The sequence below is a fragment of the Delphinus delphis genome, chromosome 15, assembly GCF_949987515.2.
Source record: "Delphinus delphis chromosome 15, mDelDel1.2, whole genome shotgun sequence".
NCBI lineage: Eukaryota > Metazoa > Chordata > Mammalia > Artiodactyla > Delphinidae > Delphinus > Delphinus delphis.
In genome coordinates, this window is record NC_082697.1 from 37859985 (window position 1) to 37872515 (window position 12531).

Genomic DNA, 12531 nt, shown 5'->3' on the forward strand with positions numbered 1-12531 from the left:
AAACTCTCTAATTCTTTTGTTAAATGAAAGATAAGGATATAGTTCTTACATATCACGCTACTCTCCACTCCACTTCTTTTTGATTTTGGTAGCTATTTAATTCTTATTTAATTCCATTGACTAACTACATACATCTTTAATTTATATACTTAAACATTTTTTATTTTTCCCTAATTATGAATATTTCTTTGATTCTATGTAAGATACACTTTTTGTTCTTACTTTTTCTACCACCTTCTTCCACCACTTCTACTTCCTATTTTCTGAGAGACAGTTGTCAAGGTTGATAACATTTATATTATATTATGAAACTATAGTTAAGTTTTCTTTAATTTTTATGTATTCAATATGTTGAGTATCACAGGTGAAAACACATAATTATAAAGTAATTCTTGTTCATGATAGAACCAAAGAGTGAGTTATAATTACAATTGCTCCTCTATTAGTACAAGGTCTTAAAATCATTTGGAATTACTATTTGGAGAGTGTTTCTAGTGCCAAGAGATAAAACAGTCACTGCTTTTTATGCTCAATTGGGTGCTCCAATCTATGCTTCTTCATGAACAAATTTTAGTTAGCTTTTATATTTAGACCAATATTTCCTTGCTTTTTGTCTTATAGTTGTTGCCTGCCTTTGTTTTCTCATTGAGAAAACTATACTCCCTGTCACCCAACCTCTTTGAAGGCTGAAGTTAAAACCTGTCTTCTCCATGGAGCATGTCAACTATGACACCACCAAGGCATAAATCTTGGGAAAAGATAAGTGTCTTCACGGTTAGTATGATAAATCTGTGTATTGATTATGATTAACACTAGATGATTTTACTTGGACATAGCACTAGTTTTTAAAATTATATTTTGTATTTCCTCAGGTAGTCACTGTATCATAATGCTCTTGAATAACTTTGTTTTTTCACCTCTTGTGCTACTTATTTTTTTTTCCACTCTAATGTTTACAGTAGTTCAAAGCTTCCTGTGGATTGTCATTTACATTAGTTGAAAATGCAGCCTCTAAATGGAATCTACATCTTAGATATTCTGTAGTCATCTTGATTCTTTGTACAGGGAAATGGACCACTAAGAGTATGTTAATGGAAATCACTGCTCATGGATTCCACCTGTATTTCCTGGGTCAATCACAGATACGCCCACACCTCCTAACTCTATATTATCTTGACCATGTCCTTTAACATCTCTTGCACTCCTTTTTCTTGTACTTTACGTATCTTTCTGGTATTTATTCCTTTCTATTCCCAATACCATCTTGGTTCAAGTCCTTATCTCCTCCTTAGGCTTAGGGTTAGGGTTAGGTCAGTTCCTAACTGACCTCCTGCTTTCAGAAGTCTCACCCAAACCCACTCTGGCATGACATTCCCTAGATCCTAAGATATCCATGATTCTTTATGACTTAGCAACTAAATTTCAAACTCCTAACTCTAGCACTTAAATTCCTCCATGATCTAACCGCATGTTCCCAAATGCCCCTAAAGAATAATAAGCCTAAACTTATCCCTCAATAATAGCAGTTTTAAGTTCTTTAGATACATATTGTCTCTTCCCCTCACCAGCCTCGTTTATGCTGTTCTCTCTTTTTGCAATGCTCATTTCCATTCTCTGCCTGATGAATATCTCCTAATTTTCAAAGCCTTTTTCAAATTTAATTACTGCCAATGAGTTTTTCTGATGCCTCAAAGCTGAAATTGTTTCTTTTTTCCCATGCCTTCTTCTAGAACTTCCTTAATATCAGTTCTTAACTTTTAAGAGTCCCTTGCATTGCACTCATCTCTTTGTGTTATGCTCCAAACTAGATGTGTCTTCTTTGAGAAAAGGCATGTGCTGTGCATATTTTATGTTCCTAAATGAACTGATCATTGTAAGAACTCCAGAAATATATTGACTACAAGACTGAATCTATAAAATGAAATTAGTCATTCTCACCCTTGCTTACCTCACAGGGACATGGGCCTGCCTTATTTGGAGGAAGGATTGCAGAAATACATGGAGCTATTCTAAGATGTAGTTTGGTTTTATTTTTTCATGAGCAGATAAGCGACTATGAACATGGTGTTCAGGACAGATGTCAAAAAAGAAATAGATGGAGCTACAGCCTGATTGAACTTCCCATTTTTAGTGGAACATGATGTGGGATGTTTAATTTTTGCCTGGGGAAATTAAGACAAATGAAAGGGTTGACTAAAAAAAAAAGTCAGAATATATTTTACAGCCATGTATAAATTCAGACATGAAAGCATTTAGTCATTCATATTGCAGGCTAAAAAGTCATTCTGTCCTGGCTTTAGAAGAAGAAACTTTATGTTTTTATTATCTGTGGGCCTTGTTAAAATTGCAAATCTGTTCTCTGCTGTGTGTACTGAAAACCACTTCTCACAGCTCAATAAATAATAATGGCATAATGATCAAGAGATGGGCACTTAGAAGTTTCAGGAGAAAATATCCTGTGGAAGGGGGTATTTATATATGGGAAAAGGAATTTTCCCTCACCTGCCAACATGACTGACTATATAAGCAGATAGCATTTCACATCTTTCAGTGAGTTTGGAAAGTTCAAATGTTGGCATTATAGTTATGTACCTGCAGTATATAAAATGTCAATTTGTACTAAAATGTAAGGGAAACACTGAAGTGGTTAAATAAGCAGCCTGGTGGTGGAGGAAAGAAAGGAATGGGTAAATAGCTTCCTTCTGGTCTCAATTTCAGATTAGTACAGATTAAAATTAGCATATCAGATGAGGGTCATCCATTCCAATTGCTTTATTTTGTAGGTAAAGGAATAAAGGTGTGAGGAAATAAAATCATTCCCTATACTGTTTTATCATCCTGCTTACAATTTATACTTGTGAAAAGTAGGCTTTATGTACCAGATACCCTCTTGCCTTGGATAACAGGTGGTGGATCCTTCATTAAATGTTTTTCTATTCCCAATAACTTTGTAAAACAAACAAATAGTTCTGCTCTTTCTTTTAATCTCAGGGATTGTGAGAATGAAATGTTGTCACTAAAACAATTATGTACTTCATCTGTTTTAGGAACTAGTATAAAATCAGGTGCCTTCAACCTAGTAAGTGCAGAACCAGAGAGGGTCTACACGTAGAATTCAGGGGATCTGTGAATTAGGATGGGGGAAGTTACATTTTTATTGTCACTGAGTTCTATCTAGAATAGAGCATTACTTTCAGTAATAAATGTGAGCAACACCTCACAGTACCAGAATATAGATATTTTCATGTTTTGTGACAGTGGTTACAGTATCTTAAAATCTCATATATGTTTCTCACCACTTTGGAAATGCAGTAGCTAATAGACTCATTTAACTTAATAGTCACATATTAATTCATTAATTTTTAAAAACTATGTGTTTTACTATATCACAAATCTTTTTGTTTAATTGCATTCATAAAATTGGTTTCCTTTGTATTTGTATGTATTTTATCTTATGTTTTAAAAAACATTTTGAATTTTGTTTCTTTTTGTGGCTGAGTAATATTCCATTATATATATGTGCCGCATCTTCTTTATCCATTCATCTGTCAATGGACATTTAGGTTGGTTCCATGTCCTGGCTATTGTAAATAGTGCTGCAGTGAACATTGTGGTGCATGTCTCTTTTTGAATTATGGTTTTCTCAGGGTATATACTAACACAGTATTGTGAAGCAATTACACTCCAGTAAAGATGTATTAAAAAAAAATTTTTTTTGAAAAGAGTCCATAGCCTTCCTCAGATTGCCAAGACTCAGGGCACAAAAAGGAGTCTGAACCCCTGTACTAAATAACAGCTTCAAATGTTTTGGTTTTGTTTAGAAGTTAATATTTATTTCTTTTCAACTATGTAGCTTTGAAACTAGTTTTAACAATGTTTTCATTGTAATTCCAGCTACCATGCTCACTAACATTGATTTTCTATGTCAGCCTCCTTTAGAAAGAGAGATTAAGCTTGAGTTTCTTGTAGGAATTTTTATTGCTCTTCTAAAATAATTAGAATGCTGTATTCGCCAATGGAAAGATCATTATTTTTTAAGAATAAATTTAATATCTTATCAAAATGGACCTTAAAATGGGATTCTAAAGCTTCTAATTTAATACTGGAGTTATTCTCATGCTTCACCAATTATTGAGACAAGAACTATTAAAACAAAGAGGTCAAACAACACTACTCTTAAATCTGGAAGAAAACATGCAAAGATATACACATTTTCCCCACTTTATCCCTAAGTAGATTAAGTAATTTGTGGCTGATTGTGAATTATGCATAAATTACCCATATACAGCAGAGTTCCTTAAAACTACATGTTGTTGTTTGGACATAGAATGTTTCTATTTTTTTATTTAAAACAATGAATGAGACTGAGGAATTGTTGCTGAAGGGAATTAGGATTTAATCTTAGCAAATCATATCCAGGATGTTATGAATTAAACATGTAAAACAATTTAAAAGTTAAATTTAAATATCATTTCTGCATTAGGTTGAATTTTTAAAAACTTGGATAGTTTTAACTATACCTTTCTAGAGATCAAAAGTCAGGGTCTGCATTAGGTTGAATTTTTAAAAACTTTCATTTATCATTTCTGCATTAGGTTGAATTTTTAAAAACTTGGATAGTTTTATCTATACCTTTCTAGAGATCAAAAGTCAGGGTCTGGGAAATTGGGGCCAGAGGGCACCAGCCAAATTGAAATGTGCGTATCAAGCAACACTTTATCACACTACTCACTTTTACTCCCATTGTGCCTGCAGTTTGGAGCTGGGGAGGGCTTATAAAAATTTTCCGGAGGCAATGCTCTGAAAACGCAAGGTGTAGCTGTCAGGGCTTCGGTTCTTTACATTTCAGTTTACAAAAAACTTCGTGTTTTTTTTTTTTTTTCTTCTGAAGTCACTCACTGCTGATCATCTAAATATGTGGCAGCGGTGACACAGTCGTGGCAAAGTGATCACACATCATTACATAGTGCACACGTGATTATTTATGCCTTCTCAACCACAGTGTAAGTTACAAGCAATTATTTTTCCGTCTCCTCCATGTAATTACACTGTAATCTACAGGGACATGTAATTGCATGGACGGCTTCTGCACTGAATTACGCAGCTGTCAAAGACCACGTGAGACTCCGGGAGCCTTTTACCAGCTAGCAGCTGGGCGGTCTCTTTGTGTAAACCTGGTGGCCTGAATATAAGGGCCAGGCTGGAGGAAGATTTGCAATCCAGATGTGAGGTGGGGCCACCAAGTAAACTGCCTGAGGGGGGGACAGACTATCTGTTTGATATCCAGCCTCATCAAATGGCCCCTTGATTTCCTATCCTCAGATTATGAAATGTCTGTGGGAGAAAAGGCAGCTCCAGTGAAAGCAAAATTTTTATTGGTGGAAAATTTCCTTAGGATTTAGGGATCTTTTATTTGCCATTGTCAGACTCCATAAACTTACTAAATGCACAATGCTTTAAAATATGCAGTTTTATGGTAATATGTGTGCTCAAAGAAAATGATGAGTTGCTTGACAAAATACAAAATAAATATTACATTCTCATCCAAGAGAAAGAGGAAATAAAGGCTTTCTTTTTTTCCTTCCTTCCTTCCTTCCTTCCTTCCTTCCTTCCTTCCTTCCTTCCTTCCTCCCTCCCTCCCTCTCTCTCTCTTTCTTTCTTACAAGGCACAAACATAAGAGCAACACATTAAGTCAATAATCTGATGATGTGGTAATTTGCCACAATTTCTAGCGTGTTTACCTAGGAAGGAGCAATTTCTAATTGTTTAGCTATTGATTTATCAGGGTGACTTCTCAGACAGTCTCTGAGAGGCCAGAGTTTGTCCAAGTGGGAATCAGGAAAATCCCCAAAGAGGCAATTCTAAAGCTTTGATGATCTGATCCTCTGGGAAGAAAGCAGGAAATATATGGGCAAGATCGGCTATTCCTTGTCTCACTGGCCTCCCAGGAAAGGTAAGGTTTACATCAGCTTCACCACTGGGATTGGTGATTATCCAGGTTGGTGTGTGACATGTGCAGATGCATGTGTGTTGCATATTTCTTGTGGGTGCATGTATTTCACTTCATGCTGGGATTCTTATAAAATGAAGCTGTTTGGAATAAGAATGTCTTCAACTAGATAGTAGTGTTCTGGCAGAAGTCTGGGGAATCAGAGCTAAAGCAACAGTGTTGGATTGAATCCTGTGAACAAAAAGGATTAGCCTTGCTTGATTAGCCTTTAATGTGAACTTTCAAATAAGTGTGTAGTTACATAATTCATCACTAGACCTTCCAAATGGATGTGAATTCTGGAGCTGTTTTTCTTGAAGTGATTTGAATAAAAGAATTATTTGAAGAGTTTGAAAAACAACCTTGCTCAAAAGAAGGCTGTTTAGAAAATGTGTCTCTCAAATGGATCTTCCCCCCCATCTCCCAGCTTTATTGAGATAAATTGACATATAACATTGAGTAAGTTTAAGGTGTACAATGGGATGATTTGATACACACATATATATATTGCTAAATGATTATCACAATAAAGTTAGTTAACACATAATTGCCATTTGTTTTTGTTGTTCTGGGGATAACATTTAAAATCTACTCTCTTAGCAACTTTCAAGCATACAATACAGTATTGTTAACTGTAGTCATTACAGAACTTATTTATCTTCAAAGTGGAAGTTTGTAACCACTTTCTATGAGTTGGGCTTTTAAATATTCCACATATAAATGAGATGATGAAGTATAAATGTCTGTCTGACATTTCATTTAGCATAATGTCCTCAAGATTAATCCATGTTATTGCTAATGGTAGGATTTCTTTCTTTATCAATGAGGAATAATTATCTATCTATCAATCTATCTATCATCTACCACATTTTCTTTATCCAACAAATAGATCTTTATTCAGCAAAGGGGGCGTATTTTTTTCTATTTTACTCATGTATATGTATATTAATATTTTTTCTAATCTATTCATATGCCCTCTAGTATAGTTTTATGATTATATGTTTGGGAATGAACATGCATAGGTAAATCCATAGATAGATAGATGATGGATGGAAAGATATATAGATAGACATATAAATACAGTGAAATTATTGGTTTTCACTACTGAACATTTATAGGGGCAACTCATAAACTGTCTACCTCAAATAATTCTCTGAAATAACTGAAGATTCAACGTATATCCTCATATTTAGATACTTTGATGATTAGCCATAGCCAATAGTTCTAAACCTGTGATTGGCATTACCTTACAAGACTTTAATTTCTTGTGTAATGGTGTCCTTAACCCTAGAGTCACTCACTAATAAGTCAGGTGTTTTAGATGATTGCAAACGATTTGTTTCACTTTAGGCTCTCATTCATCACAGTGACACACACTTGTGGGATAGAGGTTATAGTTACATTTTTTTGCCTATGGAAACGTTGCATTGTCTCCCTTTGACCTAAATGCTAAGTTCCCCTTAGGTTGTCATGAATTTTTGACTTTGTGAAATACTTTGAGATTTCAGACTTTTTGTTTGATGTTACCACCACATTCAGGGACCTCCAGTGAAATAAATGAGAGATTCAGATGAATCTGCTTGTGATTTTGTGTGGTATATAAAGGTCAGTGTTCAAAGGGCAACCCCCTACCATGGGAAATGCAAGTACACTCTAATTAGAAGAAGAGGTAAAGCGCTCTCTGTCTGTGTGAATACCGTTAAGGACTGAGCTAAATGGGGTTTATTTTTTTCCCCTAAAATCATACTATTCAGTAACTATGTCACTATTGTAATTTGTGGAATTTATTGAGTTGTCAACAGAAAAAAATGTTTAAAATATTTGTGTATTAACTTCAAAAATCATAGCTTCACAGCTCTTATACTACAATGAGCAATTTATTTGCTTGCCCATCACAGGCTCATTCCTAATTTTATTAAACCCTTCAACTATAAGAACTTGAATTCAGTATACAATAAATCTACTTTCTAAATTTGTGGGCGGTTTCTCACCTTTCCTCTTAGAGTTGGACTTCATGTTACTTTCCAAACTGAAGGTATCCCAAACAGTCAAAAAAAGGCAGGGCATGTCTTGGATAAGCTGTCTAGTGAGAGGAAGTATGGCCTTGTGAGAGAAGAACTATGGTCAAGGGCTCTGCTGTCCTGTACAGGAGCCACCAGCCACCCCATGGCAAATGAGCACTTGAAATGCAGTGGGTCCAAACTGAGATGTGCTTTCATTGTTAAATGCACATCAATTTTGAAGATTTAGTATGAAAACAAGAATGTAAACTATCGCATTAATAATTTTTAAAATGACTTGTTAGAATGATAATATTTTAGACATATTGGCTAAATCAACTATAATATCAAACATAATTTCATCTGTTTTTTGTTACTTTTTTTAATGTGGCTACTGGAAGATGTTAAACCACACACATCACTCACATTATATTTCTATTGGACAGTGCTGTCTAGAAGTTAAATAAATGTGCTTTATTGGAAGTCCTTGATTCTCTTGCCAGCACAGTTTGGCTTTGGTTGATACATATAATTATAAAAGCCCTCAGTTTCTTCATCTGTGAAATGGGGATAATAACACTTCCCACTTACAGACGTCATAGGGCAGTAACTATAATGTTTAATGACCCAGAGCTTGTAAAATGCTGAGTTCTTTGGATCTTGTAGAGTGAAACTAGCTTTTTTTTTTTTTTTAAATTCCCTGAGGACTGGACTATGTGAATAAACAAAGAGTGCATGGGAAAACACCCACACACTCACATAGCTTTGGCCCATTTTCCCTTTGGTAGATTTATAGTGGCTACAAACGGCAGGGGAAGAAAAGAAGAATCATATGCTAAAGAATGCCAAATGCACTACTGTCAGGCTTGGCTAAGCTTTGTATGGCCTAAATATCTGTAACTCTAAAAATGTCCATACCAGGCTGATAATTGCTGAAGCTGTGGGGACGTGGGGCATGGACGTTTATTATATGTTTGTGTGTATGTGTATGTATGTGTGTGTGTCTGTGTATTTGAAATGTTCACGGTAAAAATGTTTTAAATAAATAACTAATGACCATTCTGCCATACCTCATCCCTTGAAATTTTAAAAAATTTTCCTTGTGTTTCATATGACATGGTTGTATGCTGATGGTCTCCTTCACAATATATTTTACATACACAACCATTCTGCCAAATGGATATTTTTGCCCTGAGCTCGTGGTTAGATGAAGCCTTTCTTTTCCTCATGATTTCAGAGCAAAAGTATCCCAACACAGGCATGAGTAAATGAACCAGGATGAGTAAATGAAAAACTCATCCTTATTCCTGCTCCTAACTTTTTACTGTTTTAACAGTTAATGATTTAATTCTCTTGATGTCTTTTTCCCCCGCAGTGGAATCCAAAGCCTTTTTTCCCCACCCCCAATCTCAGAACTGACAGTGTGGATATGAAGCACACTTGTTTTTAAGCACCACAGAGTTTTATGTCGCCAAGATGGACCCAGTTTCTTCCTGAAACACAGGAAGCATGGAGTATTTTCATCCTCTGAAGAAGCAGCCTCCTGACCCGCTGGAGCCAGTGCAGTCATGCTGAGTGGTCTACGTTTTCCTGTTCCTTTTCTTTGTACAACACGGAAGTCTTGTTTGATGTCTAAATATGAGGATGCTGGAACTCTTGCATGCCAAAACTTGACTTTATATCCGTAATTGTCACATCCTTTATTGAGAGCTACACACTTGCACCATTGTGATAGGTTTTGCGGGTGTTGGGGGGGATAAATCGATGTCAGCAATTATATTTATGCATCCATTTCAGGTGTATACCCAAAATGTCCTTCAAAGGATAAAGGCATCAGGCTGGAGGGGGACATTGGCGGGGGCGGGGGGGATGTGTGTGTTTGACTGAAACTAGAATAATAACTTGAGATCATATAGTTAGGTGTTGAAAATCATAAACCTTAGCCTAGGGCTCTAAGAAAACTCAGGAGACAATCTCGTTGTGTCCGCTTTCAGTAGGCAAGTAACTGTTATTCCCATTTTACAAACAAAAACTCTGAGGCCTGGAGAATTAAATAACGTGATTAAGGAACATAGGTTATTGGCGGTAGGAGTGGGGGAGAGATTACTGAATTTACCTTAGTGAGAAAGTATTAGTCATTTAAGGACAGTAGTCATTTTAAGTGGAGAATGATAGCTATTGATTGAAGTCATCCCCTGCCTAAACTTTTGAAGGAATGATGGTGTCTTAGAGAATTTAAACTGAACAACTGTTTCAGTGAGTGGGAAAACTCAAGGGCTTAAGCAATCCCCCATAGGCAGCTTAGAGCTGCAGCAGCCTGGAGGTCCAAGGTTTGAGCAGGGAGGATGAAGGGCCAACCATGGGTACCAGCCTGGCTGCTCTGCCTGGTGGGGCAACGGGAAGGAGAGCTGAGCCTGGTAAGGGCAGCTGTGCCTGGAGGGGTAGACTTGGGTCAAGGGGAAAGCCACGTGCCCATGAGGCACAGTGACACTAAGGACCCCAGAATACTACATCAGATGAGCAGAGGAGCCAGGTTGGACAGGGATGTGTGAGCACATGTGACATTCTACCCGGTTGGATGATTCCCTTGCAGGGCGCTAGAGGAAAGGCCAGAGAATATGTGTGATAACCAACCATTGTGTCTGTTTGCGATGAATGAAACAGCCAAGATATATACAAGGTTGGAAAGCAGCAAAGAGAACAGAAGTACCTCAGTCTACTTGAGGGGTGGGAGGATGCACCAGGCTTCCAGGGATGGTTTTACAGAAGAAGGTGTTTCAGTTTGTCCTCTCCTGGGAGCAGAACCTGAGGTAAGGATCTGGGTGCACACTGCTTTATTTGGGAGCACGTCCCAGGAAGCATTAGAGAGGCAGGGAAGAGGGAAAGCTACTGTAAGGGTGTCTTATCAAGGATCCCCTGTGGGCAGTGGGGCTTGGTTCCACCAGGACTTCCTGAGAAACAAACACAATGCCTTCCAAAATTGTCCACGTGAAAGACAGGAAACTGGAACACTTATCCACTGGCTCCTGTCCCCACTGGAGGAGAGTTTCCTCCAGGGACTGTGTGTGCTTATGGGAGTCAGCATAGGGAAGTTCGTGGGGCAGAGAACTAAAAGATGCCTGCTGGGATGCTTGAGGTGGAGCCACGTGTAGTGAGGTAGATCCGGACGCACTTGGAAGTCTCCAGGACAGACTCAGCTGCCATTGGTGCTGAGCTGAGGGATAGAGTCACAGAGGCATTTGCTACAGAACGTGATGGAAACTAGGACTCTTTAGGTTGATAAAAGAATAAAAAGCCAAACAGACATGGAGAAGAGCATTTACAAAGGCTCGATGGTCTAAAAGAGCAAGGCTGCTTTTAGAAATTTAAGGAAGTCTCTGATGTTGGATATAAAATGATGAGTCAAGTCAAGTCAAGTTGGGTATTCTAAGCAGAAGACAAATTATGAAGACAAGAGTCATTCTATGGAGTTTGAGTTTTATATTTTTAGAGCCCAGAGTCTAGGTCAATAGTGTCCAAAGTGGAGTTTCTTAATTATGTATATTTTATCCTAAAAAGGGAAAAAAATTGAACTTGACAACTATGTAATGCATGGCTGGGCTTCAGCCCTGGAATTCAGTCCCAGTAACACAGAAAATGCCAAGCACGATGTGGGAGGACGCTTGTAGAAAGGGTAGGAGCACCCCAGAGCAGTGTGGTGGTAGGGACACCCTCTCTTGTTTGTTCTCATAGCCTGTTGCAATGTGTCGTTGGTTAAGTGCAGCTGGTTGGGTGGATTTATGGACTTAATTAAGGAGTTTTCATTGAACTTCTTCTTACAAAATGGACAAGGGCATTAAAAAAGATTCCTGAAAAGAACTGTCACCTTGAAGATAATACCAGTTAAGCAATGATAAGAAAACAGCAATGCCAGCAGCATTGACTTTTACCCTACTCTTAGAGCGATTGCTTCATCCATCCTGTCATGAGATTACAAATAATGAACTAATAAGTAAGTCCCCCCCAAAAAAAGCAGAAAAATAGAAATGATTAAGAAGACTATTTGAAGTATGGATTAAAGCCACTATTACTGAAAATGTAGTTCAGGCCATACCTCAAGAGGATACTGTTTCTTGAGATGATAGCTGTTCATAATGTAAAATAATTTTAGTAAGCTTTTTGGAAATAGCATACTATTTCATATTCCTTTTCATATTTCTGTTTCTTGACTTTGTTTTACCATACAAATTATATATTAGTACAGTATACGTATATAATTTATAAACAAATACATATACATATGTGTTTGCATACACACATATACACATATAAAAATATGTATGTGTTATTGATAAATGCTAAAATTCTCTCCCCTCATTATCAGACTCTGAAACAAGGACCAGGGTAGGTAGTTTGCTTGGGAGGTGATTTCAGGAAGGACACATAAGAGGGTGAGGAAGTGACACAGGGAAGAGAGAAATGCCAATAAAGGGTGTGAGTATGGTGGACAGCTTGTGCTCAGTCTTGCTGGGGACCATCTAAAGGACCACCCGAATGCACCC